Source organism: Taudactylus pleione, unplaced genomic scaffold (assembly GCF_031769625.1).
Source record: "Taudactylus pleione unplaced genomic scaffold, aTauple2 ptg001274l, whole genome shotgun sequence".
NCBI lineage: Eukaryota > Metazoa > Chordata > Amphibia > Anura > Myobatrachidae > Taudactylus > Taudactylus pleione.
Window position 1 is genome coordinate 16,774 of NW_028285674.1, and position 18,496 is coordinate 35,269.

General features: G+C 37.3%; 1 protein-coding gene and 1 pseudogene across 1 annotated transcript in view; one reads left to right on the forward strand and one right to left on the reverse strand.

The window, feature by feature from the left end:
* The window catches only part of LOC148443414 (arginase, non-hepatic 1-like), a gene marked incomplete at its 5' end in the record, with an annotated part of 92,691 nt that overhangs the window by 12,756 nt on the left and 61,439 nt on the right, over window positions 1-18,496 (forward strand). The window lies entirely within an intron of this gene.
* On the reverse strand, window positions 17,201-17,319 carry LOC148443415 (5S ribosomal RNA; annotated as a pseudogene).

The window sequence follows — 18,496 nt, forward strand, 5'->3', positions numbered from 1 at the left end:
AATATGTAATGTGTGAGTATTCGTGGTTTGATATAAAGACGTATTTATGTGTATGAGGAAGGGTGCAGTTAACTCTAACTGAGTGAACACATTAGCAGTGTGACATGCTGAGCCAGATAGTTCCACATGCCCTCTGTTAGCAGTCCCCCCCACCTTTCCTGTGTTCAAAGGAAAAAGCTCTTTTTGTTCTCCCAGTCTCTTGTGTGAAATGCAAATATCCCAGCTACAAGAGACAGACCTAAGATGACACTCTAGCCTTTGAAATCATGTCATTGCAGGAAGCCTGCTAATGTAATGTGTGTATTCTAGCCAGACCACCTGTAGTGAGGGCAAACACTATCCAGGAAGCTTATCTACACAAGCCAGTTGTCACCTGGCATACTGTAAAGCCATTTCTGAAATATATATCCTTTATAATACGTAAAGTAATGAAATGGGCTTTTGGTGAATCGCCTTAACCTATGGCAATGGTCACAGATGCATTCGCATGATGCTAATAGTATTATCGCCACATGTACTAAAGTGTGAGTTTATCTAAAATGGCGCTTAGGCGGCCATTTTGCAAAATGGCATCTTGCGGCCAGTCGCAAGATGGTGTCGCTGCGATTCAATTTTAAACTGATCTTGTCTCAGCCAATAATTCAGTTTTGACACATTATCAAAAAATGGGTCTGAGTTATTTAATTCTGTAAACAATTATTCACAGCTTCCAGAAGTGGAAAAAATATCTCCCCAATTTAGCTTCCACCACCGAAATACTGCAGCACGGCTAATTATTCCTCCATCATATGCTTGCCATGACATTTCATGAGTATAATCTCCGCTTTTTCCAAGTTTAACACAAAATTCAATCACACATCTCTGACGTAATCTCACATCCATCATGACGAAACATACAAAGATCTTCCACTCGCTATGACCAAACAAAGAAGACTATGGCAGTCCAACTGCAGGTTCAGACACATGAATGTATGAGCTTTACAATAACCAGCATAGCGTCACCAAGTCTACCTATGGGACAGAAAAACAGAGACAGTCTCATTACTCTCGTATATTCCAAACCATGACAGGTGCTATTGTAATGAGATTTGGTTTTAATGTTACGACTGATTGGTGTGTATATATATATATATATATATATATATATATATACACCAATCAAGAAAGAAGAGAAAGGGCGCTCTAATGTACAAAATATAAAATATATTAAAATACAAAATGTGTAAATAACACAAACTGAATAATTAAAAAATCAACAATTAATGCAGCAATGAAGCTACTTCAATGATCAGTCCTAGATGTCGACACAAAGGATGAATCTCCCTTTCGTTTCCCAGAGAGTAGATTTATTGAGTCCTTTGTTGGTCTTTAAATGATTTTGTAGAGGTCATAAATCCTGTTTTCAGGGTTAACAATGATTCCTTGTTATGTTGCTTAAAAATACCCTTCCACCAAAAATACACCCAAACAGGCCAAAAGGCCACTATTATTATTTGAATAAAACACTTCAATCTAAAAAAAAAAGAACAATATTTATTCAGTAAAATCAGTGAATCTGATGAGCTTACATCAAACACTAGTCAAAATACGATGGAGACCCAACGCGTTTCATCCCCACATGGGACTTCATCAGGGGTACATCTTATAAAACATAAATGGGTGCATATAAGTGAAGGGTAACAGCACAGAAATCAGCCTAATAATTATCTTAATTGCTTATAGTTTGCATATTGACACATACAGAGACAATGATTATACATACCATCAAATGACTGTATTATCAGTCCTATTAATAGTCAGGAAAGTGTGAAGACTGATCAAACGATCCTAAGATCTATTTGCAGAGAATAAACTGGAGTAGACGCACTTTATATAGTGGATGGATTTATACTCCCAGGTAAGGATTGCTCAGAAGCAATAATCCTCTAGAAAAACACATAATACCAGCTGTTAATATTAACACTAGCACACAGAACCTTAAGCATGATAATATGTAAATGTGTGAATAACCAAGAGGATAGTCTCTCGGTATATACATAAGTAAAATAGTGACTCATTAGCAAACATGCGTAAACTTCCAGATAACTAGTTACTCTGGTTTCTCCATTAATTCACCTAAAGTGCATTCAGCATGGTAATTCTAACATTCATATAAATGTAAATAATCAAACAAATAGTCCTATAACATCCTTTTCTATAATCAATTCTACCTCATTCTATTAATACAATTTATAAATATTATTCAACTTTAGAAACAGATAATGACAAAATCTAATGTGTAAAGATATAAAAGAGCATATATCTGACTAACTTTAACATGGTTTACATGCAGCATGATCTTTAGTGTAATGCTAACATTGATAGCATAAATAATACATAAACAACAGCATTGTCTATCTTTTTTAAGTCAAATCCTAAATGGGAAGTCTTAGAGTGAAATAGCATAATAATACAGGTTCAACTCACGTTCCACTCCTGCAAAATACTACTAACCAGTGTTTCAGTTTGCTGCAAAAGTGACTTAATGCTTGACTGTTCAGCCTTATAAACCCCTTTCTGGGAAATGATGTCATGATTAGCCCCTATTAGTAAAAAATCTTAAACTAGTGCATAAAATGCACTAATCATAAAATAATTTTTATCGCTATACTTCTAAATTGATCTATTCTAAATGCCATATATGAGCAAACTATAAAATATTTCAAAGAAGACCTTATAAAAGAGAATAATTAATAAATTGGTGAACTAGAATAACCTGAATAAGGTAATCCTGACTATTCAGCCTTGAGCCCTTATTAGCAAAAATCTTAAACCAGTGCATAAAATGCATTAATCATAAAATGATTTTTATCACTAAACTTCTAAATTAATGTTATTCTAAATGGCATATGTGAGTAGGCTATGAAATATTTTAAAAAACCTTTATTATAGAGGATAATTGTTAAATTGGTGAACTGAAATCACCTGAGGAAGGTAATCCTGAATAATATACGGCTATGCACAATGTCAATATTACTTCTGCATTCCAACACTTGGAATGCATACCGGAAGTAAACAAACGCCCCAAGCAGCTGAGCGTAAACACAAGCTCATCAATGTGAGCAATAAGCCTGAGGCTAAACGGCCTCCGCCCATAAACCGGCCGATGGCAAACAGATCTGAGTGATCTCCGCCAGTATTAGTTGTTGGCGCCGTGAACCGCAATGCTCAGGAGTAACATCCGCCCTCCAATAGGTTAGACGAAAGTGAAGGAAGACTTCTGTTGCTATGCAATTACAGCTTGCATTTCAGCTATTGGAATGCAGTGCGCTGCAGCCAGTCAGCATACACAGCAGTCAGAACCCAGTTCGCAGCAGTCAGTTGCTATGCAACTACAACTTACGTACCAACTAGTGGGACGCAGTATACAGCAACCAGTCAGCGGCGCCCTGATGAGCCTAGCTGTGGGGATAATAAATATTAACTTAATAGTTTAATGTCACTGATGACAGATGTAAAAATTAAATGAAAAAAGCCCCTTATGTAGATCCTGACTGATATATAGATCCTAACCTATCAAAAATAAAACCCTTATCCTGAATTCTCATGAATGATATACTAAAATACATAACCATAATACCCTGAGAGAGATAATGGATAGAAACTCCCCATTTCGGACCATAACTTTTACAAATAAGCATACAAGATTCATATACATTTACTCAAAATCTTACAGAAGGAATAGTATGAAATGATAGAAACAAAGAGAACAAAGACCTAAGGAACTCTAATATAGAAGTAATGGTGACCCCCATCAAATCGTCAAAAAGGACACTATATCTATATTCTCATTAAGACCTTTAGGGTGAAGGGTATCCAATGAGTAGATCCAAAAGGATTCTCTTCTGGATAATGCCAATTTCCTATTACTCCCCATAGGGTCTAATTTAATATGTTCCAAAGCTGTAAACTGAAAATCCCTAGTATCGGACCCATGTATTTCTTGAAATTGTCTAGACAGGCTGTGAGTATGTACATTATTTTTAATATTCCTTAGATGTTCTTGGATATGGATTTTAAGACACCTTTTAGTTTTTCCTACATAATTTTTTCCACAGCCACATGTAATTTTATAAACTACAAATTCTGTATCACAAGTGATTTTATCCTTAATTGTATATTTTTTTTTTGCCCTTGTCGTCTGTCCAATGGAAAGGTAGTCTATCCATAAATTTACAGCAGATACACTTTTTACAAGAGAAACAACCTGTTTTAGGTGCCAAAAACCTTAATTTAATTGGGTGATTGATCGATTATTTATAGACCTAAGTTTACTTGGTGCCAAGATGTTTTTCATATTTATAGCCTTTTTGAAAACCAACTGAGGTTTTGTCGACAAGGATGGGCCCAAGATTGGGTCCTTCAGTAAAATATTCCAATGCCTGGCCAGTATATTCCTTATTGCTTTGTTTTCCCTATTAAATTGTGTGATAAACGGTCTATGTTTAGAAAATCTATCATCTGCATTCTTGATCTTATCTTTCAGAAGATCATTTCTATCCAAATTCAAGGCTTTAATATGTGCTGCTTCAATTTCATTTAGTTTATAGCCTCTCTCAATGAATCTATCTTTTAGCATTTGTGACTGAAGTAAAAATTAATCCATATTAGTGCAATTTTTTCTCAATCTCAAAAACTGAGCAAACGGTACATTTTTAATCCAAGCTGGATAATGACAACTAGAGGCTGGTATATAGCTATTTGCATCTACATCCTTAAAATGAGTTTTAGTACTAATCGTTTGGTCCACCTCACCTTCCAACATTATATCCAAAAATTCAATACATTTATTATTTTGTTTAAATGTAAATTCAAGATTGAAATCATTCTCATTGATGTATTTAATAAACTGCTCAATACTTTCTTGATCACCATTCCAAATAAATATAAGGTCATCTATATATCGACGGAATAATACAATATTGTTTTTTTCAAAATTGGAATTATAAATGAATTGCTCCTCCCATCAACCCATTAATATATTTGCATATGAAGGTGCCACTTTTGTGCCCATGGCAGTACCTTGTCTTTGTACAAAAAACTCGTTTTCAAAAATGAAAAAATTGTGTTCTAACACAAATTTGATTCCTTCTAGGATAAACTCTTTTTCTGCTACAGCCATATTCGAAGAACAAGATAGTACTTCATTCACTGCCTCTAACCCCTTAGAATGAGGGATAGAGGAAGAGAGGGCCTGTACATCTATCGTAAGCCATGTATATGCAGGTGACCATTTTAAAGCCTTCAATACTTTTAAAAGTGAGGTAGAATCTTTAAGATATGATTTCAAATTCTTTACATAAGGCTGAAGTTTTTAATCTAAATAATGTGACAAATTACAGGTCAGAGACTGAACCCCTGAAATTATAGGACGCCCTGGGGGAGTTTCCTTATTTTTATGAACCTTAGGGATATAGTAAAATACTGATACACTCGGATTTTCAATGTACATATATTTAAATTCTTCCGTACAAATCAACCCTTTTTTCTTAGCATCATTCAGCAATTTCAAAATATCCTCCTGAAAATTATCGGTAGGATTAGCATCCAACCTCTCATAGGTTGTATTATCATTCAAAATGTTATACACCTCTTTTACATACATTTCACAGTCCTGTAAAACAACTGCCCCCCCTTGTCAGCGCTCTTAATAACTAAACTATCATCAGTCTTAAACTGTTTAATTTGTTCGTGGGGGTTTAAATTACCATTAAATTTACAACTCTGCTTTCTAAGTTTCCTAAAATCTTCTTTCACATTTTCGTAAAAGATATCCAAATAACTACCTCTAGATTCTACAGGATAAAACTTAGATGGTAGAGATACCAATGGTTTGTTTAGAGGCCAAAAATCTAATTTAGGAACAGGATTTTTCAAACAATGTCTTTGGACAGTCAAGTTACGAACAAACTTGTTCAGATCTATGAATAAGTTAAATTTGTCAACATGTAAATCAGGTGCAAATTTGAGCCCCTTTTCTAGTAATGAAATCTGTGGGGAAGAAAGTTTTTTCTGGGAAATGTTGATGATGCTATTTGGGCATTCTCGTGCTGATGAAAGCCTGCCCGTCTTTTTGGGGGGGAGTTTCCTCCCTCCTCTCTTTCCTCTCCTCCTAATCTCAATCCCCTTTTGACCCCTTGAGGGGAATCCAACCTCACAAAAAGTTCTTCTTTTCCCTGTGTATTCGGGAATTTTACTCCCTTCTTTCCACCTAGAAAATGTGGATGATGTTCATTAGGGGACGGGGATCTAAGTGGGTCAAATCTATTAACCTGTACTGGATATCTATCATAATGTTTCCTGTACCAAGGAGATTGATTGGATGAATCCCTCCTTGGTCTCATTTTAATTTGTTGCCATTCAGATCTATGTCGATACCTCGACTGTCTCTGTTGGATAGGTTCCCAATTAGGATTTCTATTAGAGCTATTTGGTCGAATGGGTACATTTGTATTATCAGAAACCGTCCAATTATGTGATTTGCCACTCTCATAATCTCTTTTATCCCTAAGGAATTTTCTTTGTTTAGTGGCTATAATGTCATTTTTCCAACCGATCCAATTTAAATTGTACATTATTGACCTCATTTTTAAATTCTTCATTATTCTCAAACCTACCGACAAATTTTTCCAATTTATTCATATCTTCCTCGATCTTTACCAACTCTTTTTTCCTTTCAGATATGATAAGCTCCAATAATTTAGCTGAACTTTCATCAAGTATCCGATACCAATTAGTCAAAAAAGTTTCATCCTGTGTCCCTATAGTGGGAATTTTTGATGGACGTAAACCTCTTGGTATGCGTCTAACCTCAAGATATTTCTCGAGGGTTATGATGTCATACCAACTTTTCAATTCCTTAATAGCTAATTTTTCCATGTTGGAAAGAGGTTAGAGGCAGTGAATGAAGTACTATCTTGTTCTTCGAATATGGCTGTAGCAGAAAAAGAGTTTATCCTAGAAGGAATCAAATTTATGTTAGAACACAATTTTTTAGTTTTTGAAAACGAGTTTTTTGTACAAAGACAAGGTACTGCCATGGGCACAAAAGTGGCACCTTCATATGCAAATATATTAATGGGTTGATGGGAGGAGAAATTCATTTATAATTCCAATTTTGAAAAAAACAATATTGTATTATTCCGTCGATATATAGATGACCTTATATTTATTTGGAATGGTGATCAAGAAAGTATTGAGCAGTTTATTAAATACATCAATGAAAATTATTTCAATCTTCTATTTACATTTAAATAAAATAATAAATGTATTGAATTTTTGGATATAATGTTGGAAGGTGAGGTGGACCAAACGATTAGTACTAAAACTCATTTTAAGGATGTAGACACAAATAGCTATATACCAGCCTCTAGTTGTCATTATCCAGCTTGGATTAAAAATGTACTGTTTGCTCAGTTTTTGAGATTGAGAAAAAATTGCACTAATATGGATTAATTTTTACTTACAAATGCTAAAAGATAGATTCATTGAGAGAGGCTATAAACTAAATGAAATCGAAGCAGCACGTATTAAAGCCTTGAATTTGGATCGAATGATCTTCTGAAAGATAAGATCAAGAATGCAGATGATAGATTTTCTAAACATAGACCGCTTATCACACAATAGGAAAAACAAAGCAATAAGGAATATACTGGCCAGACATTGGAATATTTTACTGAAGGACCCAATCTTGGGCCCATCCTTGACGACAAAACCTCAGTTGGTTTTCAAAAAGGCTATAAATATGAAAAACATCTTGGCACCAAGTAAACTTAGGTCTATAAATAATCAATCAACCACCCAATTAAATAAAGATTTTTTGGCACCTAAAACAGGTTGTTTCCCTTGTAAAAAGTGCATCTGCTGTAAATTTATGGATAGACTACCTTTCCATTGGACAGACGACAAGGGCAAAAAATATACAATTAAGGATAAAATCACTTGTGATACAGAATTTGTAGTTTATAAAATTACATGTGGCTGTGGAAAAAATTATGTAGGAAAAACTAAAAGGTGTCTTAAAATCTGTATCCAAGAACATCTAAGGAATATTAAAAATAAAGTACATACTCACAGCCTGCCTAGACACTTTCAAGAAATACATGGGTCCGATACTAGGGATTTTCTGTTTACAGCTTTGGAACATATTAAATTAGACCCTATGGGGAGTAATAGGAAATTGGCATTATCCAGAAGAGAATCCTTTTGGATCTACTCATTGGATACCCTTCACCCTAAAGGTCTTAATGAGAATATAGATATAGTGTCCTTTTTGACGATTTGATGGGGGTCACCATTACTTCTATATTAGAGTTCCTTAGGTCTTTGTTCTCTTTGTTTCTATCATTTCATACTATTCCTTCTGTAAGATTTTGAGTAAATGTATATGAATCTTGTATGCTTATTTGTAAAAGTTATGGTCCTAAATGGGGAGTTTCTATCCATTATCTCTCTCAGGGTATTATGGTTATGTATTTTAGTATATCATTCATGAGAATTCAGGATAAGGGTTTTATTTTTGATAGGTTAGGATCTATATATCAGTCAGGATCTACATAAGGGGCTTTTTTCATTTAATTTTTACATCTGTCATCAGTGACATTAAACTATTAAGTTAATATTTATCCCCACAGCTAGGCTCATCAGGGCGCCACTGACTGGTTGCTGTATACTGCGTCCCACTAGTTGGTACGTAAGTTGTAGTTGCATAGCAACTGACTGCTGCAAACTGGGTTCTGACTGCTGTGTATGCTGACTGGCTGCAGCGCACTGCATTCCAATAGCTGAAATGCAAGCTGTAGTTGCATAGCAACAGAAGTCTTCCTTCACTTTCGTCTAACCTATTGGAGGGCGGATGTTACTCCTGAGCATTGCGGTTCACGAGGTTGAACGCATGACGCCAGCAACTAATACTGGCGGAGATCACTCGGATCTGTTTGCCATCGACCGGTTTATGGGCGGAGGCCGTGTAGCCTCAGGCTTATTGCTCACATTGATGAGCTTGTGTTTACGCTCAGCTACTTGGGGCGTTTGTTTACTTCCGGTATGCATTCCAAGTGTTGGAATGCAGAAGTAATATTGACATTGTGCATAGCCGTATATTATTCAGGATTACATTCCTCAGGTGATTTCAGTTCACCAATTTAACAATTATCCTCTATAATAAAGGTTTTTTAAAATATTTCATAGCTTGCTCACATATGGCATTTAGAATAAGATTAATTTAGAAGTTTAGTGATACAAATCATTTTATGATTAATGCATTTTATGCACTGGCTTAAGATTTTTGCTAATAAGGGCTCAAGGCTGAATAGTCAGGCATTAATACTGACATTGTGCACAGATGTATTTTGTTCAGGATTACCTTCTTCAGGTGATTCTAGCTCACCATTTAACAATTATCCTCTATAAAAAGGTCTTTGATATATTTTTTAGTTTGTTCACTATGGCATTTAGAATAGTTAAATTTAGAAGTATAGTGATAAAAATCATTTTATGATTAGTGCATTTCATGCACTAGTTTAAGATTTTTAGCTAATAAGGGCTCAAGGCTGAACAGTCAGGCATTAATAATGACATTGTGCACAGATGTATTTTGTTCAGGATTACCTTCTTCAGGTAATTCTAGTTCACCAATTTATTAATTATTCTCTATAATAAGGTCTTCTTTGAAATATTTCATAGTTTGCTCATATATGGCATTTAGAATAGATCAATTTAGAAGTATAGCGATAAAAGTTATTTTATGATTAGTGCATTTTATGCACTAGTTTAAGATTTTTTACTAATAGGGGCTAATCATGACATCATTTCCCGGAAAGGGGTTTATAAGGCTGAACAGTCAAGCATTAAGTCCCTTTTGCAGCAAACTGAAACACTGGTTAGTAGTATTTTGCAGGAGTGGAACGTGAGTTGAACCTGTATTATTATGCTATTCACTCTAAGACTTCCCATTTAGGATTTGACTTAAAAAAGATAGACAATGCTGTTGTTTATGTATTATTTATACTATCAATGTTAGCATTACACTAAAGATCATGCTGCATGTAAACCATGTTAAAGTTAGTCAGATATATGCTCTTTTATATCTTTACACATTAGATTTTGTCATTATCTGTTTCTAAAGTTGAATAATATTTATAAATTGTATTAATAGAATGAGGTAGAATTGATTATAGAAAAGGATGTTATAGGACTATTTGTTTGATTATTTACATTTATATGAATGTTAGAATTACCATGCTGAATGCACTTTAGGTGAATTAATGGAGAAACCAGAGTAACTAGTTATCTGGAAGTTTACGCATGTTTGCTAATGAGTCACTATTTTACTTATGTATATACCGAGAGACTATCCTCTTGGTTATTCACACATTTACATATTATCATGCTTAAGGTTCTGTGTGCTAGTGTTAATATTAACAGCTGGTATTATGTGTTTTTCTAGAGGATTATTGCTTCTGAGCAATCCTTACCTGGGAGTATAAATCCATCCACTATATAAAGTGCGTCTACTCCAGTTTATTCTCTGCAAATAGATCTTAGGATCGTTTGATCAGTCTTCACACTTTCCTGACTATTAATAGGACTGATAATACAGTCATTTGATGGTATGTATAATCATTGTCTCTGTATGTGTCAATATGCAAACTATAAGCAATTAAGATAATTATTAGGCTGATTTCTGTGCTGTTACCCTTCACTTATATGCACCCATTTATGTTTTATAAGATGTACCCCTGATGAAGTCCCATGTGGGGATGAAACGCGTTGGGTCTCCATCGTATTGCCACTAGTGTTTGATGTAAGCTCATCAGATACACTGATTTTATTGAATAAATATTGTTCTTTTTTATTGAGATTGAAGTGTTTTATTCAAATAACAATAGTGGCCTTTTGGCCTGTTTGGGTGTATTTTTGGTGGAAGGGTATTTTTCAGCAACATTACAAGGAATCATTGCTAACCCTGAAAACAGGATTTATGACCTCTACAAAATCATTTAAAGACCAACAAAGGACTCAATAAATCTACTCTCTGGGAAACGAAAGGGAGATTCATCCTTTGTGTCGACATCTAGGACTGATCATTGAAGTAGCTTAATTGCTGCATTAATTGTTGATTTTTTAATTATTCAGTTTGTGTTATTTACACATTTTGTATTTTAATATATTTTATATTTTGTACATTAGAGCACCCTTTCTCTTCTTTCTTGGTTTCCATTTCCCTCCATATCTGTCTAACAGAGATATTAGGTGAAAGGTGTAGCCATCCACTCTATTAGATTTAAGTGTTGGTTACATAGTATCATCAATAGTTTTAGCGCAAATAATAGGGTATCTTTGTGTGTGTGTGTGTGTGTGTGTATATATATATATATATATATATATATATATATAGATACTTGGGGTAATTAGCTTGGTAGACTAGTGTCAGTGGTGCAGTGATTAGGTTCAGAATCAGACTCCACACATGGCATTCCAGTAGAACAACTGAACATGGTGCTTTACTTCCAGCATAATCAGGAACAAACAGAGAATGATAAATGCCTAGCCCTATCTTAGGGCACTAGCTCACTTCTTGAACCCTCTCTACAGAAGCAGCTACTCTGCATGAAAGTCTCTCACAGTCTCTGAGATTGTTGGCCCTTCCTGCCACAAGCAAGACTGGACACTGGCCTCCTGGCCTGGTATAGCTTCCTTAGCTTGTTGGCTGCCACCTCTCAGTCTGCCCTGCTTTCTTGCAGGTACCATAGCTCAGTCCCACAGTTGGATAGCCTTCCCTGTATCTCCTGGCCTTCACTGGCTTGCTAGCACAGTGAGCTCTGTCTGACTGATCTGCCTCAGTCCTCCTTGGACTGAGTTCACTCGGCAGCCCTTACACCTCTTCCCAGAATCCTTTTCTTCTCTGTGTGGGCAGATCTCTCCTGCCCCACACAGAATCTGCTGCTCACCAGTGCCATCTCTGGTGTTAATGCCACATATCCCCCTTCCCAGCTTGAAACACCTGGGTTCAGCGACATGGGATGAGGCATTCTCATGATGATCTCCCTCTTCACTCTCCTCATGAGGGAAATACACTGCATTCATGATCATACAAACTCTTGCGACCTCTGGGGGTCTCATCCTAAAGATTCCAGAATTTATTTTCCTCCTAACTTTTTTCCCCACTTTGTGGTACTTCTTGCTTTCTATATGAAGTACTTGAGATTCATTCTTGATCATGTCAAGCTTTAAGGATTTCAGGCACATTTTCCCATAGTGCCCTACTTCCTCATATACAAATTCAGCAGAATTGCAAGTTCCATCCTGCTTGCATGAAGGCATTGTTTCACACACCTGAGTATTATTCTTCACAAGACTCTAAGAATTAACCTTCTTTAAGGTTCTGCTTTGCCCTGCAAAACTGTGTGATTGCGTCACATTCACATCACTCTGAATCCACGGCAACAAGAGAGTCTCATCCTTTGAAGCCATCACTATCACCATAGACTTCTGTACATCCTATACCTTTGCTTGACAGGTCATGCGATCACCATCTGTATACGTCAGTTCTTTATCATCAACTTCAGACATGGTTTTGCCATCTGGGCCCGTGTCTCTTTGGGAGGACTTCACACCCTCAGCTATCAGTGTAAGCTGGAAGTCACTGCAAGGACTCTCGTCCACTTTTCCAAGACAGACTTTTAGGGAATTTCCCAACTTTGATACAACTATTTCAGATGCTGCCACTTTTAATACACATTGTAACTCCAGTTCTTTGGTACTCCTCTCCGCTTGGAATCTTTGCAACTGGTCCTGTGTACTTAGCAGACACTTTTCAAGGTTCTTCTTCTGTTCTTGCAAAGTCCTGCCATGGGCAAGGTTGAGCTCTCTCTCCAAAGATTCACTTTGCTTTACAGCTTTATGCAAACTTTCCTCCAGGAATCCATTTCGTTCTGTCAAACATTCTGAAACTGCTCTAGCTGCAGCTAAATCGGATTGGAGAGTTTGTACTTGCTCTTTACAGCTGACTTTAAGATGGACCATCTCCATCTCTTTTCCTTCACTGTCAGTTTCCCACTGAGCGCGAGTCTGCAGCATCTTTAGATACTTCTCTTTTACTTCACAGAACTCTTCAGCCAGAGAACTTTTCTCCAATTCACAATCTTTAAGATTTACTTGTGTGGACACAATTAAAGAGTCTTTTCCCTTTAAACACCAGAGCCAGATCCACCACTTTCACTTATGCATGCTGTGCATCACTCTGATGTCTCTTGACACCTTCTTTCAATTCTTCCACTTTCTGCTGAAGTACCACACTTTTGCCGCTATTCCACAACATCCTGCTCTAATACATCACTCTTCGCTAGGAGCGCATCATTCTCATACTTTGTAACACATTGGAAAAATTTAGCTTCCTCAAGGCATTCAGACATAGCTGCCAATTTGAGGTCTGTCTCTGTAAGAACTTCACGTTTTTTTTATTTCTTGCTGATCAAATGCCATTTTCAAAGTGAACAATTCACTCCGTAATTTCTTTTCAGCTTGTTCATGAACATTTCTCTCATCAGCTAATTGCTCCATTAAGTCATCAACCTTCCCAGCAAAATACACATTACCTTCATTCAAAACTTTAAGCATATTGTCAAATTCTTCCAGTCTGATATAGTCCTTTCTGGATGGACCTTGCACCATACCATGACCAATTTCTTTTTGGGCCTTGTGCTTTGCCCACTGCTGCTTTGTGGCTTCTAGTGGAGCTGCTGTAGCCATCCGCAAGGCCTTCACCATGTCATCCATGTTGTCTGGTGATTTAGAAGTGATGCAGGGTTCGGCTTGAATAGATGTCAGCACCATGAAGTGCCTAGAACCACAGTCTATTCTCCCCAAAATAAATTGGGTGTCTGTCCCTTAAAATTTTAAACCCTTTTTATTTTTTTAAGCACAGTTCTTCTTTCACTTGTAACATTTGACTTTCAATTGTATTTACAGCACAATATAACACAGCACCTGCTTTCACTTCTGTGGAACTACAATGTCCAACAATTAACATAGCACTTGCTCTTTTCTTTGCAAAAGAAATGTCCTGGCCACATAATTAGACAAACCTTGTCTTAATGAGCTTGATTTCAACAGAATAAACCACACAACTTATTTTAACCTTTCCAATGCTGAAGAAAGTGCACAACTTTTAGCAAACTTTGTAGCACGGTTTTCAGACAGCCATACAACTATTTCATTAAATATTTCAAAACAGATATTTTATCTTCACTCACCAACCTGATGAGCTTTGCACTGTCCACTATACAGGTGCTGTAAACATCCATATTTCTATTAGCTGCTGTAATCCACTTTCTGTGCAGATCTTGTTGCGTAGACCTGTGTGAGTAGAATCTTTATGCCCGCATTCTCCTCCATATGTGATACTTGGGGTAATTAGTGTTAAAACTGGATAATTGGCTGAGACAGGATCGGTTTAAAAATTTAATCTGCACGACACCATTTTGCGAATGGCAATGAGACGCCATTTTGCGACTGTCCACCCATCGCCATTTTAGTGAATTTCGCCCATTATAAGTACATACGGCAATGCTATTATTTAGCGTCATGCGATTCCCATGCAATATAAAGAAGTTAAAAGTCCTCATCATATAAATACAGTCAGTCACTAAAACATATAAAATGATCAACCCTGCAAAACACATACCATGGTGTACTCCACAAACACGTAGTCGCACAATGCTAACTAGCGTCTTTCCTCAATACCCAAATACTTACACACTGCACACTTACATAAAAGGTTCCCTCGCATTAAAGTGTAATATTCAAGGTTTATTCAGTATTTGTAATGTTGTGAAATAAATGTTATTTGATATCTATGGTTTAGTACATGGTAAGAAGACCGTGTTTGGTGTTGCACTGATCCAGTGTGTCTTTGCAGATTTCCGGTATCATCGGTGAGAAGATCGCAACATGTGTCTGCAAACTATGGACTATAGAGAGTTAAACATTAAAATGTACTCTGTAATGTAGCCAGCTTAGATGTATTATGCAGTGGGAAAATGGACACAAAGAGCTGTTGGAGGCTGGATTGTGACCATTCGAACTAACCTATGAACTATACTTTAACAGAAGAGCCAGGAAGAAGAACCAATGGAATCATGCCAATCTGTTCTATTGTATTGCCTATCTCTGTAAGAGTATATATGTGGGCTCTCTGAAACTAGATGCCCAGTCTGCTTGCTTTGCTGTTGACAGAGGTTTCTACTTTGATGCCGGGATCTGCGTCCAGAGCGCATGCGTATGTAATAACTGTACCTTGGGTCTGTATGATTTATTTGCGCTAATTGTATTTAGATCACAGCATGTAACTATCTGTTTTTATATTGAATAATAACTTTTTGTGCTTTGGAACCACAAACAAAGTCTGAAAGCAATTATTTCTTGTGCGACTCATAACGCTAAACAGCGACAATTATTGTAGAGTGTATAGGTAGGTAGGAATCGATAGTAGCTTTGTAGACTAGTGTCAGTGGTGCAGTGATTAGGTGCAGAATCAGACTCCACACATAGCATTCCAGTAAAACAAATGAACGTGGTGCTTTACTTCCAGCATAATCAGGAACAAACAGAAAATAATAAATGCCTAGCCCTTTCTTAGGGCACTAGCTCACTTCTTGAACATTCTCCATAGGAGCAGCTACTCTGCATGAAAGTCTCTCACAGACTCTGAGATTGTTGGTCCTTCCTGCCACAAGCAGGACTGGACACTGGCCTCCTGGCCTGGTATAGCTTCCTTAGCTTGTTGGCTGCCAACTCTCACAGTCTGGCCTGCTTCCTTGCAGGTACCATAGCTCAGTCCCAGAGTTGGATAGCCTTCCCTGTATCTCACAGGTCTACGGTCAGGCCTCCTGGCCTTCACTGGCTTGCTAGCACAGTGAGCTCTGGCTGACTGGTCTGCCTCAGTCCTCCCTGGACTGAGTTCACTCGGCAGACCTTACACCTCTTCCCAGAATCCTTTTCTTCTCTGTGTGGGTGGATCTCTCCTGCCCCACACAGAATCTGCTGCTCACTAGCACCATCTCTGGTGATACTGCCACAATATATATATGTAGACGTGTTTCATCTATCTCAGACTTCTTCAAGGAGAGCAGGAGCTGTGAGACAAGACTCTTACATAGCCCACATTTATATAAATCATACTTAATTAATTGAATAATTCTGCGTCACATGACCCGTGACCGGAAGTGATTGTCCGGAGGTTCCTGTTTGCATATAGTCCAATATAGTCTCAGCAAAGATGGCTGAATACATAGAGTGCAGACCTCTTTCAGCTCTTGCTGAAGTTATCTATTGCCTGCCGTGATGAAGGTCCTGCTCTTACATGCACGTGAGACGGGTTTCCGGAAACGACATCATCGTCAGCTTTGTTAAGCTGGAAGTCACGTGTATGGTGAACCGCACATGGACCGCAGGCTCTAGATGTACACTTCCTGGTTGGCGATGTAGCTTTATAGGGAGGGTTGCCATGGATGCTTGTCACGGAGATGGGCAGCTCTTAATGAAGGATGCAGTATTTCAACTCTCTGTGTTTGAAGTATTAATTCGGGTCCATGGTTTTTAGATTAACTTTACTCAGTCCCATGAAATATTATTAGTCCATAATGAAATAAGCAAAGTAAAATAAACATAATTAGTTACAGAAATAAAGATAATGAAAAACACCTTTTACACATAAGTATTCGCATATAAGATAACACAAACACATATTGGCCTATGAAAAAAGTAAATAGTAAATGGATTCAATAAAGAATTATTCCTATGTTAACAAGACACCCTATACACTAAAAGCATTTTATGTATATTTTATGGGAACCTGTTTTAAATACCTTTATATTCATTGGTATTGAATATTTAATCAGATACCAGTTAGGATATATAGACATAAGTATATATATATATATATATATATATATATATATAAAACAAATATATAAACCCTCAAACCACATTCAGCAAGATACAGGAAATTCACAATAGACAGATACCCATAAAATTCATAATTTTTTACAAGTATATCACACTTCTTCATTTTTCTCCATTTTTTGGGATAGACTATTTCTACGAGATTGCTCCTAAAAGAGTAACAGTCTTTCTTCGCACATGAGATTATTCTTTGATATATCTACTGCTCCTGGTATTCTTGGGTGGTCTTCCATCCCAGTACTAGCCAGGCCCAACACTGTATAGCTTCCAAGATCAGATGATATTGGGCACTTCCAGGCTGGTATGGCCGTAGATATCTTGATTGTGTCAGGACTGCGACTAATTCAATACATAAAGATAGATTACTTTTTCCAAAGTTTCTTTGTGGTCATTGGAGGAGCTATCCTGCTTGCTGGAGTTCTTCACTTACAGGGAATAGAGAGTTAAAGTGATCATCTGTTTCCAAAGTGTTGTCAGGTTGTGGGATTCCTAGTTTGCTCATTATCTCAAACCTGATTCCATTTGGGTCACATGTTATGAACTTCCTATGGATCACAGACCTCTAGTATAAAGCCTGTTACTAACTGTGTCTCAGTGTCTGTGCAACATTGCTTTCAGGTCTTTCTTGGACTCCTGCCAGATCCCTGCTGTGCCTGAGGGTTGCTGTGGACTTTGCTATATCTTCGCTCATGTTCCAGCTAAACTTCTGATGCCAGTTACCAGCCGCACTACAGAGCTCAGCATACCCATTGCCTAAGTATTTCTTTCTGCTCCACTGCTGTGGTTTCACCTTTTGCTGAACTATTTACTTTACCTGTTGCCTCTCACTCCTGTGGACATCAAACCCATCTTCATTACAGTTGTCAACTGCACAATTACAGTTATCATCACCGCATTGCGGGGTTCAACCTCATTCCGGATTCTAGTCACACCGCAGGGCTCAACCCTGTTCCAGAACCACACCGCTTCACATGGCTGAACCCTGCTTCAACCTTCATTGCATTGCGGGGCTCAACCCTGCTCCGGATTCTAGTTACACCACAGGGCTCAACCCTATTCGGGAACTTTACCGCTTCACAGGGCTCAACCCTGCTTCAACCTCATCGCATCACAGGGCTCAACCCTGCTCTGACTTCACCGCATTACAGGGCTCAACCCTGCTCTGTCTTTCACCGCATCACAGGGCTCACTCTGCTCCGGATCTCCATCACTACAGGGTTCCACCCAGGTGAAGCTCCTCTATACCATCCTGAGGTGTTAGCCTCATACTGGACTTGGGGTTCCCTACCATATTAACTTTTCTGTGTTAAAGACTATATGGGGGTTTTCTCCTATACTCGTTATTGCTTATGTGAACCTCAGTGTTGTTGAGACTTTATGTGAGATGTTGCTAATATATTTCTCCTGTGAATAAATTCTATTTACTTATATTCCATGCTATTGAGATTTCATGAAAAGGTAATTCCTAAAGCCACCCCAGTTTATTGTGCCT